The sequence below is a fragment of the Alligator mississippiensis genome, chromosome 1 (assembly GCF_030867095.1).
Source record: "Alligator mississippiensis isolate rAllMis1 chromosome 1, rAllMis1, whole genome shotgun sequence".
NCBI classification, from domain to species: Eukaryota; Metazoa; Chordata; order Crocodylia; family Alligatoridae; genus Alligator; species Alligator mississippiensis.
In genome coordinates, this window is record NC_081824.1 from 447741398 (window position 1) to 447756115 (window position 14718).

Genomic DNA, 14718 nt, shown 5'->3' on the forward strand with positions numbered 1-14718 from the left:
TCTTCTATGCAGAGCTGGCCCCATCGCTGCCAGTAGGCACTCGGATCCACAGACAGGTCTTTCTTAAACCCCTGGCCTCTTTTGCAAAGTCTGAATCCCAAGCAGAAATCTTCTCAGTTATCATCATTTGCTATATGTGGCTGGTGAGTACAGCAGCTAACATGTAGCATGTATGGCAGCTGCTCCTCTCTAAGTCTTTTCTTCCGTTGACATGGGCATTCAAAAGTGCATGTTCTATTATAAGGATCTTTCTTGCAAATACAGGGCACGTCTACACGTGTCCCTGTGGCGCCTTTGTTACTAAGCTGTCATTTAGTTCTGCCTGTTGGAACAGTAACAGCCCATATTGCACTGTGCACACCCCACATGGTTATTTTTAGCTGCTATGTCACTGTAGCAATGTGCTGTAATGAGGGAATGCGTTGTTACGGTGACATAGCTGCAGCCTCACAGTTTGTGACCACCAACACTATGTCACCATAGTGTGTTGCTATGGTGATGTAGCATCATGTATAGACACTCCCACAGGTTTATACATGAGGTCCAGGTGGCCAAGACGAAATCCTGGAATTGTGGACAGCTCTTCCAATGATCTGAGTCCAAGCAGAGCCAAGAAAAGGTAGCAGTCTTGATTTTTTTAAAGATTTTTTTCTTTGTTCCTTCTATCTTTATATGTACAACTTGAAGAAGGAGAGTGAAATGTCCTCATGTCCTTCTTAACTCCAATGCATAGGAAAGGAGAGTCCCTTTCTCTGATTCCTTTAGCAGTCTTGGGACAGGGGCTGAGCTGGGAGGTACCAAGATGCAGCTAAAAGGAACTGTGAGGCACAGGGATATATCTGGACACCTCCTTTCCTCAAAGCTTAGGTATCTGATTTAGGACTGCACATTTAAACAGTATCTTAGTGATGGCAGCACTTGCCCAGGAAGTGGAAGACTTGGGTTATAATATCTCCTTAACCTGAGGTGGCTGAAGTCCCCGTCTCCTACTTTTCAGGAATGCCCTAACCACTAGATTATAGAGTAATTTGGGTCAGCACGTCTTCTGCTCCTCCCAGCATGTTGCTGAGGTCTACGAGAAGCATTGGTTTACTGCCTGGGGGATTTCTCTGTGCTCAGATTAAACAGTTGTCACAATATTGTTTTATGTGCTTTTATACAGCATCTTTGTATTCTGCAAACCTGCATATTACAGAAATGACAGAACAGGGGTTACAATGACTGCAGAGGGAGAGTGCCAAAGAGAGGAATGAAAAGACATACTTTGGTAGCAGACAGCTTTTTTTTAAATGTGGGAGCAGCTTAGGCAGAAGAAAGGTGACTCCAGGAAACATAGAAACACACTATAATTTGGAGAGAGAGCCAGGTGCTGAAAGGATAATCTTAGACACTCCAGGGGACTCTGATGAAATCCCAAACACTCGATAATGATGAAGAAACTGAGCCATGGATGGGAGCATGTGTCTAGAGCTCCTCAGCTCTGTTGTAATCTAGAGAGAATTGCATTGGACTTTACAAAAGTCCCTGTGTTGTATGCTTTAACTGCCCTCTGTCTCTGAGGAGGACAGCTGCAAACCAGAGGGCACATCTACACAAGATGCTTAATTGCACATTAGCATAGTTTACTGTGAAGCAAGCATGTGTGTCTACATGTGCACAAGCTTACTACACAGTACACTTCCCTAATCCCAACTAAATTTACTACCTGCAAATGCAAGTAGCAAATTTACTTATGATTAGTAATGGCACAGTAGCACTTGTGTAGATGCCTGATGGAAGCAAAATCTGCTTCTGGTCAGCCATCTATTAGGGAGCAGGAGATAGCTTCCTGCCCCGAGGAGCTGCCTGTTGCTGGGGTGGGCTCTACCACAGGAGCCCAGGCAGAGACTACGTCCCCTGCCTCGGCAGAAGAGAGGTCCAAGGCCCTGCTTCAAGATCATGATCAGGGAGTGGGGGCTGGGAGATAAGGATTTTTCAGAGCCGGGTAGGGAACAAGCCCCCCAGCCTGTTCCCCCCTAGCTCTGCACTCATGAACCTGGGCAGGGAGCAAGCTCCCTAGCCTGTTCCCCTCCCCCTGCCGCCTGCTCCACACTCAGAGCTGGCAGGGAACAAGCCCCCCAGCCTGTTCTGGGATCACAGAGCTGAGTGGGGAACAAGCTGCCCAGCCTCTGTCCAGGGTGCAGGGCAGAGGCTGGGAGCTGTCCTGGTGAAGGACAGGTCTCAGCCCGATGCCCTGAGAGGATGATTGAGGCACAGGGCTTGGAAAGAGCTGCAGGGGTGGGGTGGGGTGGGTCCCAGCCCCCTTTTCCAATCTGCTGGTGGTGCAGCTAGCAGTGAGGTAGCTGCTAGCTGCCCCACTGGCAGATCAGGGTAGGGGGCTGGGACCTGCCTCTCCCCTGCAGCTCTTTCCAAGTCCCCTGTACCTGATGGAAGAGCCAGGGCCAGGAACTCCCTGCTGCCACTGCCGGGCTGCAGGAAACTTGGTGCAAAGAACAGCTAATCTTCTCCCTAATCCCTGCATGTGTAGACGCGTGCTTGAAAGGGCTTACTCCAGAGTATTTTACACCAGAGTAAATTTTGGCCAGATAAAATGCATGTGTAAATACATCCAGCATGACCACAAGGTTGGAGGTCTGGGAGAGGGTGTGCATAAACCCTGGTTTGCAGCTGTTCTCCTGGAGATTCTGATGCAAAGGGTCCACTTTGGTTCTGACATACCTAGAGCAACTGGACAATGTGTCCCATTTACATGGAAGCGTAAAAGATGGTGACCCTGTACCCAGGAAGGTGTCAAAAAAACAGACAGTGCTCGAACCTTATGAACATGTGGGCCCCATGTTTGCGGGGCTCAAATACAGCAGTTTGGTGAGTTTCTAGCCGGTGGGGGGCTGACCACGTCTGTGACAGAGACATTGTTATCCACATGGGCTGTTTATTTGTTATAAAATATCCTGTTTCTTTGCTAACCAACTAGTTCTTTACCTGGATGAGACTTTGCTGTATCTGTGAAGGGACTGTGTAGGTTTTTTGGTTAGAAGGTCGTACTTTTTAGGGGTATTGTCTCAATCATTATTTTAGGATGATGACAAATGTATGACCTATATCAAAAATGGCTTTTCTTTGAGGAGCTAAGATTCCTAGCAGTAGCAAGGAGGGGACAGGTCTTTTGATTTAAAATCTTGGGGGATGAGGGTGGGAATAGATGGGAAAAGCATTTGTGGAGATCTTAAGAATAATAATTTTAGGAGAAATAGTGTTAGTGTTCTGAACAGGCTTCACCACTTAGTGCTGCTTTTGCAAACCTCCCTGTGTCAGGTGTTATGGACTCAGGGATTGAAATACCCATTTTTGTTCCTATTTACCATAGTTTTTCATCCATCTGAGAGTGGGCCCTATGCATTATATCTGTGGTGGAGCTGTATATTTACTTTCTTCTTACTCAGAGCTGGGAATGTAATCTCAGTTCTTACTTTTTTACCAGTTGCTTCCACCTTGCAAAACCCCACATATGAAATTTGAAATTGGGGCCTGTATATGAAGAACTAAGCTGTGTGCATATCAGAGGGGGGACTGTGCCATGCTTGGAGTTTATTAAATTTATGAAATTTGCCTAAATTGAATGTGAAAGGTAAAAAACCTTGAAACCTAAATTTAAATGTTTCCATTTAGGTTTGGAATGGAATGTTTCATTCAGTGAACCAAGAAATCAATTCTTTGAACAGCTCTCAGTCAAACTATCCAGGAAGCTTACTTTCATCCCAAAGTATTGCACATCACCTCAGTAAGGAGGGAACCCTGAAAACATTTGGAATCCAAGTCTAGTGTGAAAAAGCATCAACAATATGGAAATGTATCTGAACCCGTCCTGTTATCTCCACAGTTTACTCTCTTGCACCAGGCCCTCAAAACTGATCCCTTTATCTCTTTCTGCTGTTGCATTTTAGAAGGGAACCGCAAGTGCTGCCCTGCTTGGGTGTCCATGTGTACTTTTGGCCAAGGAGCTATTTCATCTGGTGATATTTCAGGGACAACCAGCAGCTAGCTCCACTCTGCATTTTCAAGGGACACCCGTTCTGTCACCCACTTCTGCTGGTTGTTGAGCAGTGAGTGAGACCACTTCCTTCTCATGTCCAGAAGAATACCCAGTCCTGCCCTCACCTGCTCACAGAAAGCTACAAAGCACCCATTGATGCTATGTAACCCATCACTTCCCCCCCCCCCCCCAAAAAAAAAAAAAAAGACTTCATCAACTGCAATGTGACAAGAAAGCAGCAAGAAAGGCCAGTGGTGCTTCTCCTACTGAAGCATGGCTACTTCAGGAAATTTGCCTAGTAAAATATGCTCCCATGATGCATAATCCCAGGAACTGGGCCATGTCCTACCCTTCAAAGGGGGGGAGGAAGGGCAGCTACCAATCTAAACTAGGGAAAAATTATTCTTGACCCCAAATCTAGCAGCTGGTTTAATTCTGAGCATGTGAGCAAAATGCACCAGACAGGTGCCTGAGAAGTTTCTCAGTACCACCACCTGCACCGTTCCATCCTGCCCAGTTTCCGATCTCTAGGGAGAACTAATCTATGTCTCAGAGGAAAGTGGAGGGAAAAAAAGGAAACCAAATTATGTATTCAAGGAGAGGGGAAAAACATTTTCCTGACCTCAAAAGAAGAGCAGATGAGATTAGCTAACTAAATGTGACATGCCAATAGCACAAGTATTTTAAGCATATTGAAGGGCCAGGGGAAGGAGAATGAAGAAGAGAAAGAAGCCCAATCCAGAAAGGGCTGTCACAGCTACCCAGGTTAATGTTCCTTACTTGCATATAAAAACCATGGAAATTCAGTGTAATCTCACCTCCAACATACTTGGAATAGACATCCAACTGACCTCCCCAAAAGCCCCCAGATTCTGCCAAAAAGGTCATTTACCAGAGACAAAATCCTGTTTCCTTTTAGAGAGGCTCCCACATCATTTGACATGTCTTGCAAAATCAGTGTGAGATTTTTGGGACAGTTTGAGCTGGTTCTTTGGGTTAAAGTAGTCGAGAATTTCTTTGTGCTCTTAAAAAGAGTCAGCAGTCTGTCTAGTGCTGAAGGAGCAGGAGATGAAAACAAATAATTCTACAAATGCATACATCAGTGTAAAACCTGAACTCCTCCTTCATCTTTACAGCACTGTCCTGCAGATAGCAGCTTCTAGACCAGAAGAACATTTGGATGAATGAAATGTTGAAGAAGAAAGACAGCTGGAAGAAAGACAGCAAATAGTCTTCATGGCAGGTTTCTCTCTTAATGTAAGTGCTTGTGTGCATTTCAGACACCTTCATCCTGTCCACTTAATTATTATGCTCTGCTCTGAAGAGTGAAACATGTATGTTCTCTTTTCCTTTCTCCTGTGCAGATCTCTCAGGTGGGAAGCAGTATGGACAATGCACTCAGAATCAGTTATCAGTGATGCTTTCAAATCTTTGCTTATGGGCAAGAGTTGTGCCATGTCATTTTGTTCAATTTTCCTACATTTCAGGATTTAAAAAGATGACCCTACACTGATTGTTTTTAAATGCAACTTTTCTCTGAAATGCCTATTTATTAGAAATATTTGGTAGAAAAGACAACTTTGTTTTTATGCCATCTGTTTATTCTTTTTTCTTTTTAACCTTTATAAAAATAATACAAACTGTCAACAATTCTGTTTTATCTTTTAGAAAGTGTTTTGATTTAACTTGGAACCAACATTTTGTTTTTTAAAAGAACTAATGCTCACTACTGATAAAAGTATTTCCCAACCTTTTAAATAGCTGAAGAGTTTCAGGTATGTTTTTTAAGAGATCACAGAATGAAAAAAATACTTTAACCTTTCTTTTCTGAACAGTTCAGTGGCCATTCAGGAATTTGAAGCAAGACTGCAGCAGCTTAAATCACAGGTTGGGATTCATGCCTAGAACTTGAATGGAAGAGTGACAGAAAATAGGGATATTTAAGAAGTTCTTTTCTTCCTCCAAAAAAATATGAGAGTATCCTCCAGTCAATTGTAATGTAAGTCAGCCCATTCACCTGATTGCAAATCGTCTTTCTTCTGTTCAGTCCTGTGTGCCAGATAGTGTGCTGACTGAAGTTGAAGCAGTGCAGTCATCTTTGAGTAGCCTTCATTCCTTGAGTATATTTTAAAGTTGGAAATTAATACAGACCACAAACCCTTCTATAGCACTTCTGCTACATGTCATTGGGTGCATCTCCACGAGACACTAAATGAACAGTAGACTAATTCTACTGTGCACTAGCACAGTCATCAGAAACCAGACTAATGTACTAATATGCAGTAGAATTAGACTACTGTGCATTAGTATCACAAAAAAGCGTGCACTGGCAGTACTGCACAGTAGCACCAATTATGGCGCATTAAGTTTAGTACCTGTAATAATGAAAATCATATCTGTAATTACAGGTACTAACTTAACACACTGTAATTATTGTGCATTAATGAACATTTAGACATGCCCATTGCTATCTAACATAATTTCACTTTATTTTACAATTAAAGTATAGTGGCAAGTTTAACTTGTAGTAGGAATACAGGCTATAGAAAAACTATAGAAATACAATGCACTGTTCTTACCACATTCAGATTTGGATCCAGCTAGGGAAAGGTTAGGGACTTCAGAAGCAACTGTCTTAGATCCATAAATACACACATACCACACCTCCTCCCCACAACAAGCATGCATCTGACTCTTTCAAAGCTGAACTTGTAAGAAAAGCAGAGGTCCATAAACTGCCATTTTGATGGTACTTAATTTCACTCATGGAAAAAACATATTGTGCTATGCTACTGATGTTTGTCACACAGATCTGAACATAATTTAGGTCAATTGCTCTCAATTTAATACCAACAGTGTGACGCATTTGCAATACATTTCTAGACCTTTTTTTTAGGCACAAACTGTTGCAAGACAGCCAACTTTAGGAATTAGTTTTAAACAAGAAACAATTTATCCAGAGTTTACTGTTTTAAAATGTTAAGAATATAGGCCAATGGATTTTTTTTACTCATCCTTTCTGTCTGAAAGTTTGCAATCCCTTTGTCAGATAGTGGAGCTGCTGTGGCCAATGGGAGACTGCCTTTCTGCTCCTGGATTGTACTGGAACTGCCACAACCCCACAGTCACCCATCACATGCTATACGGATGAGCTTTGTTTAATGTGGAAGGTGTCCCCTAATGCAGTTTCCTAGAAAGCTGCCCTCCCAACAACTTCATCCAACGGAGCTCACACACTGTGTTACTACCTTTTGAAGGGGCCTCATTCCTCAGACTTGTGATCTGAATTTCAAGTAAGTTCAAATGAGGACCCCATAACTAATTTCAGCATTGAGCAATATCATATCACATGTAGATGATACTGGGGGGAGATTAAACAGGCAGAGATGATTCTTGCTGCAAGCCACTCAGATATCTCCTGTCCCACCTTTGAACACATTACATCAGTGCTGAATCTAGTGTCATGGTCTGCATTTAGAACTAAGAGGATGTAGCTTCTAAATTTAGGATAATGGTTTTCCTCCTGGAAGGTTAAAATATTGTTACTATGCGTTCTCCAGCATATTCTCAACAAATAGCACAAAAATAAATAAGAACCTGTACAACCAAGAGAGTAAAAGCCAAGTTTCAAACCACTTCTTCTGTTTTCTTTTATCTGCTGTGCTCTTCCTCCTTTCTGCACTGTGTCCTGTGCGTATGGAGGATAGGGATGACACTGGAGATGTGACAATCATTAATAAGAGAGGTGTTGATGATTCATTGTTTAGTCATAGGAAATTCCTCCATCCTCAGACTGAGTGCTGAGACCAGAATTGTTCACTGGAATCTGCCAGAAGATCAGGGCCAAGAACTTTTTTTTTAGCACTGGTAGGAACATATGCAGCCTCTTCTCTGATCTTGTGTATCTGATGGCAGGCAAAAGGTTCTGGGAAACTGGGCCGCTCTGCCCAAAATGAATATTCTTAGAGCAGGGCCCTCATATGTTCTTCTGGTGACCCTGCCTCAAGTCTGAATTGCCAGCTCATCCCTCACATGCGATGAGCAAGGAGATGGTCTTTGTTCAGAATGCAAATCATAGGCTTCTAGTTACGCAAAATGCCTGTAAACAATCAAATAATAGATCCCAGGAAAAGCGGGGCTGGAAGGGTTCTCAGAAGATTATCTTGTCCAACCCCCTACTCACAGAAGATCATCCCTGGCTAAACCATCCCAGCAAAATGTTTGTCCAATCTTCACTTAAAAACTTTCAATGATTGAGATTCCACTACATATCCAATTAAAGAGCAGAAAGCTCTTCTCAACTCAGTTAGTTGCACGCATTGCTTATGGAACGATAGACGGACAAATGAGAAACTGTCTGAAAAAATCAAAAGGAAACAGAAAATCTGGGGGAAAAATTCCTGACTTAGTTAAGGTAATCTGTTCAAGAGCTTAACCATCTGCCTAGTCAGGAAGGTCTTCCTGGTGATATCCAACCTAAATGTCTTACGCTGCAACTGAAGGCCACTGTTTCTTGTCCTGCCCCTTGTGGAAACAGGAAACAATTGATCACCATCCTTTTTATAGGAACCCTTTTTAAATTGGAAGACTGTTTTCATACTCCTCCTTGGTTCTGGATTTGCCAGACTAAAAATCCTACTTTTTCACACCTTTCCTCAAAGATAATGTTTTCTAGACTTATTTTATGAGTTTTCTGGATTCTTTCCAATTTGTCTATATCTTTTTTGAAGGGTGGTGCCCACAACAGGATGCAGCATTCAGGTGAGGCCTCACCAATGCTGAATAGAGTGAAGAATCATATGACATGAAGACTTGCTATTTTTAATAATGTCTGTATGTTGTTACATTTTATTGCAACAATATTATACTGTAGATTATTTTAGTTTGTAGTCCACTATAATCCCCGGATACTTTTTTGTAGCACTGCCGCTTAACCAGTCATTCCCCATTTTGGATATTTGCATTTGATTGTTATGCCCTAAGTGTAGTAGGAATGGGAGAGCTCAGTAGAATTTTAAGTTCTGGTTTGTTTTTGGGAAAACACTTAAAAATATTTAATGTTTTAATGCAATGAGCTGTGCTAAAATGTTCTGGTCTGGAGGCCTTGTGGAGCTCCTAAATCCATTTTTGGGTACCTGAACAGAAGTGATTGCAGAATCCCTGAGCACATGCAGCTCCTATTAATTTCAAAGGCAATTGGGTTTGCTCAGCCCCTCTGAGAATTAGTCCTTTTTTTTGTCTAGCTTCCTAATATGAATTTCAGGAGGCTAACTGGTGAAGGTACCTGGTGAAAAATTGAGGTACCTGGTGAAAAATTGAGGTACCTGGTGAAAAATGACTTCAGTGCATGTATGTTCCTAATTCACTTCTGTACGCATGGGATTTGGGGACTGAGTCTAATTCCCCTCTTCTGCTACTGTCAGTGGAAACCCAGTGTTGCCACCTTCTTGAGGGTGACTCAGTGAAATAGCTTCATGGAGGATGTGTCTGGGGCAGTCAGCAGGCCAGCTTCCTTTCTGCCTTCTGATAAGCTCTTGTTGGAAGTGGGGTGTTCAGTCATTGCTTTCCTGTCATGCCCTCAAGTGATGTTGGGGACAGTTTTTCTTGGTGTTTCTCTCTGAGAGCTTAGTATGTCCCATTGGGAAGATAGCCGGAGCTTTTATTCCATTCCTTTGTCACCTCTTCTACTGCTATGAAAAAGGCCAGGGGCTTCTCCTCACTCAGCGGCACTCAGAGACCCTCCTCTGCCCTGGTTTCTCTCCCATTAGCCGCTTTCTGTCATTTTCTAGCTGTTTCTGAGATGAGGAAGGGCATAGAGGCTACTGCCTTGGATGAAGTGGGTTTCCACTCCCTCTTGTCCATGTGTAAGGATGCTTTTTTCAGAGCAAATCCCTGGACTGAGGTCTTTTGCGCAAAGTTTCTGTGGCTCTTGCTATACTACACACACACACACACACACACACACACACACACACACACACACACACACACACAATTAACTGTGTCATGCAATAAATTTAGATCAGCTACAAGTGCAAAGTAATTACCACACAATCAAAAGGACTATCCAGCTAGAAAAAGAGCCAAGTAACTGCAAAGTTAGTGTTTTAAAATGTTTAACAACTCTAGAGCTGGTTTCTATGCAGCTTTTATTTGAACATATAACAGAGTACTATATGATGAGAGATGCTGACCATCTCAGCACCTGCAGTACTATAACCCCTAGAAATCCATTTTATCTTTATCCCCAATCATTTTAGGCACTGATTTTTTTTTTATTTCTCTGTAACAGGAGGGGGTTGGCAAAACATATCCATTTAAAGAGCAGAAAGCTCTTCTCACCTCAGCTAGTCACGCACATTGCTTATGGACCAGAAGGATAGACGGACAAATGAGGAAATGTCTGAAAGATCAAAAGGAAACAGAAAATCTGGAGGACAAGTTTCTGACTTAAAGAGCCTCGTTGGACTTAGAAATGTATTGGCACATTCTGGGGCAGCCTACTCCATTGCTGACAGTGTGCTCTGTGTTATCTTCATTGCTCAACTGCAGGCAGGACAGATCATTATGTTTGAAAATGCAGAAGTGATTACATAGAGCAGTCTCTTTTCCTTTCCCCTCCATGTTCCTCAAGAGTGCAGAATTTATTACCCCACATTAATTTTGCCTCTATTCAACATGAAAATGTAGTGACAACTACAAACCGTGCTAATCAATGATGTACTGATGACAAAATAACACTCATGAAATACAACTCAAAAAACCCAGTATGCTGTTGCTTACTCTATCCAGGTTTGAACGTAACTAGGAAATGGTTTGGAGTTTATGCACTTCATATACATAACGGTTTCAGAATCACAGATCCTAAATTGCCCACATCACAGCCTTCTCAGCCACCAATGAAGCAGCTTGATCATTAAAAACAACATTCACAACAGAAACAGGCATTCCTAAATTACCATCCTAATGTCATCCAATCCACTCATGACGTTCTAGCATGAAGCATCTTGCTAGAATAATCTGCCAGTCTTTGGCTAATGTCAGAGCTACACAAATATTTGCAAATATTTCACATTTTAAAGTACAGCCTCAACTGATCATTTTTTAGACAGATGGCTGATTTTTTGCAATATATTTTGGGTAGAAATAAACCCATAAGCTTTTTTAGAAACAAACCTGTTTCTGAACAAACCAATTTCTAATTTTTTAGAACCAAGCAGGCTACATTTCTGTCTTATATTACGTTATATTGATTTCAATTTTCATTAAATAAAATAACTTGCACTTTCAACAGTTGTTTATCTGCTGTTTATCCAGATCTAAATTAATGGGTGGTTTTTATTGCTGAAACAGTTTTTTTCTCCTTCTGTGGTTCAACATATTTAACATATTTTTTTTAAAGAATTTAAGGCATATTTTTAGTTTGGCTCTTCTGTTTTTGGCTGTTGCAAGGGCTCTGAAACTGGACTGCAATACTACCTGGCAGAGCCAGCAAAATGTTTTGAAGGCATAAAAGTCAGATATCAGAAACTGCTTGATGTAATGGCCATAAGCTTCCAATTTCAGAAAGGTTTTTGACAGAATACAATGGGGCTTCTCTTCAGCCACTGTAAATTCTCAGCTCCATAGTGCTGATATCATTTTCTGGCAAATGTTTTTCTGGAGCTTTAGCTATGAAAAACCTAAAGAGGCACAACAACTGATGCCAAAGACGTCTAAACTGTCTCTGAAAAATGCTTTTTCTTCTCTATTCTTAATGTCCCTTGTGATGATATAACCTTAATTATTCTCAATTCTTGGAAAGGCTCCAACAGCAAGAACAGGTAACAGAGCGCTCCAGAGCACTCCAATGTAAGACAGCGAGGAAAAAGTCCAGACCACTTTCAAGCGTTGACTGAATAGTTTTGAGCAAAGGAATAGGGAGAAAGGATGATTGGAGCTTAAGCCAGTGCCTCACCTGAAAGACCACTCAACAGTTTACATTTAGGAAGAGGAGATTTAATTGAGACTATGGGAGTGTGATGTCACATCGCAGGAAAACAGACCCCACCATGGCCTGTGAGTGGTTTTCTGGACAGCCTGGTTGGAGTAGGGCAGTCTACTGGGCTTCCCTGGAAATAAATTGCCCACTAAGGTTTTCTGTGCAATCTTTAATAGGATCCTGGTTAAATTGTTTGGGGAGCTGAATCTTAAAATAAATCTTGTGGAATCTACAAATCCATTTCTGAGGGGTTGTTTCAAAGCACTGATTGCTTCCTCACAGCCAAGTCAATATGGGATCCATGAGGAATGGGTGGGGAAACAAAACCCACAGTTTGGATTTTGAACTGACTTAAAAACAACTAGGAGAATAGACTTTTGATTAAACTTCAGATACTTGGAGAATTAGTTGTTGAAAGCTTCAAACAGCTTTTTGTTCTGATATTTTAGCACTTTTGGCACGAGTCCTGGGAAGACTGCAAGACTGCAAAGACAATTTCTTTCCTCACCCACCCAGTAGGCTTCCCTTCACTTTTCTGAGTTTGTGCTAAACTGTATTTCCACAAGAAATTACTGAATTGGTCTATTCAGATTCTTGACATGGATGAAGACCTGGGGGGGGGGGGATACTCCCTGTTATGTAGCAGGATTGCTTGTTCTAATAGCCCAAATCCTCTGTTCAAAGAAGCTGACAGAGAAAACAAGCTCTTAACATTTAACATTTAACATTAAAAGGGGCACTTTTAACATCACAAAATGAGCCATTTTCTTTAAAAACCCACCTTGTCCCTTTCCTGGAGAAGTTCAACAGCAATGAAAGTACCTAGAAAGGAAGCATTCAAATTAAAAGAACTAAAGAGCTTTGAAGAACTCTGTTTCCTGACACTTTTCCTTCTCAGGTTAAATTAATTCAACAGTATTGGTGGGCTGGTTAAACGTTTACTAACCGTAGCAGCAGAAATACTTCCCTTGAACTCTGAATACTTTGAAATCTCTCCCAAGTTTCAGATATTATTTTTGATTCTTCTGGCTAAAGAACTACAAATAAATACAACATGACATTCTTCCCTGGGCCACACCGGAGCTCGAGTAACTCACTATGTGAACTGCAGATAGCTTGATGTAGGGAGCACTAGGGAATTCACTATCGAGGGGAGATTTCTGCAAGTGTGTCTGCGTAGTATGTTGTTAGGATGGTTTAGCCTGAGAGCAGTGCCTAAACAGGTGTGTTTACAGATCGGGTTAATTCAAGTCACCCTGGGGCAGATTTAGCTGTAAGACAATGATGTTTTATAGGAGAGGGGGGGAGGCTGGTCTCAGAGATGGACTGATATGGCTGTCATCAGTAGAGGTCCTCGAGCTGGACACCCCGTGAAACTGAAGAGCTGCTAAATATGGATTGTCCTGTGTGTCTCTAACTGCCCTGTCTGGTCCACCACAACTGGACCGCTCGGCCTTTCCGGGAAGGCTGCAGGGCCCTCGGGCTTTGAGGAAAGAGCTTGATAGTTTTGTAAAGGATCTGGAAATATTTCTAAGCTGTAGATGATTATTATCAGCTCCTGCCTTGTAGGTACTATTGCAACTTGGAACTGGGGGCTGCGGGGGCAGCTCCCTGGCCCCTGTGTGGCCCGTGCTATGCTGAGATGGGGGAGGGACGGCTCCCACCACACTGCCTGCTTAGTAAAAGTCTTCTGGCTCCCCACAGACAACTTCCTGTTGCTGTAATAGCAGGGGGAAGGGGCGTGAAGTAGCTCTCTGCACTTGCTCCCTGCTGCAGAGAGCTTCTGGTCCTGCACACCTGTCCTGCACCTGCTGTGATGGCTCCTCCATGGTCAGCTCCCAGCTCCCCACAGCCCGTCTGTTGTGCTGCGAGCACCAGGAGCGGAGGGTCAGGCAGCTCTGCACGTGCTCCAGCTCTCCCATGCGATGTGGTGCTGTGCACTGCTGCACAGATGGCTTCTCAGATGTACTCTGCTACTGCACTGTGGGCTGTGGGGTGGTCCCAGGGAGCCATCGTTTTGGTGCCCTCTCTTATTTGGCGCCGGGGTGGGTGTCTCCCCCCCAGCCCTAGTTATGCTACTGTCCTTCATTATACCCGTGTCATGTCCTTTGAAATGCAGTTGTTCTCTGCCCCTGGCTTCACTGAACCCACTCACACGATGGCTGTTTTGCAGCGCTGGCTGTCTTGTTGGGGAGCGTAAAGGATGTAAGCCAAGGCTTTCTGAGAGTGTGGGCTGAAAAGTGCTCCTGTAAGGAGGGGAAGTGCATGGTAACAAATGGTAACTTCAGTCATCTGGGGAAAGTACTTTTCCTCTTCTGCGTGGTCAAAGGAGGTGATCTTTGGTCGCCTATAAGGACATAGGGGTTCAATCATTAAGACCCTACTCCCATTAAGGGGAAGCAAGGGTTTTCTCCCTGACTACTTCAGTAGGCGCGTGATCTGGTCTCTGACTGGACCTGCCTTGTTATTACTCATGACAGTACTAATGAGACATTGCCTAGCAACCAACCCTCCCCTGCCTGGCCACATTCCTTATAAATATCTTTGATAAAGGGCAAACTAAGACACCGAGGACCTAAGTCTGTCTCCTTCACTCATCCAACGAGGTGACTTTAGCCCTGGTTACTAGGGATGAGGTTGATGACGCACTTGTCTTTTACAGCTTTTTCTTTTCAGGCACCTATTATTGGCAAGTATAAATTCC

At 42.9% G+C, this 14718-nt stretch overlaps 1 long non-coding RNA gene across 1 annotated transcript; it reads left to right on the forward strand.

Annotated features, from left to right (window-relative positions):
* The first annotated feature begins 530 nt into the window (after positions 1–530).
* Positions 531–11324, forward strand: LOC109282270 (uncharacterized). The gene is made up of 4 exons (XR_002089209.1): positions 531–619; positions 5170–5290; positions 5869–6032; positions 10326–11324. It is a non-coding gene; the product is annotated as an uncharacterized LOC109282270 (long non-coding RNA).
* Positions 11325–14718: the final 3394 nt, after the last annotated feature.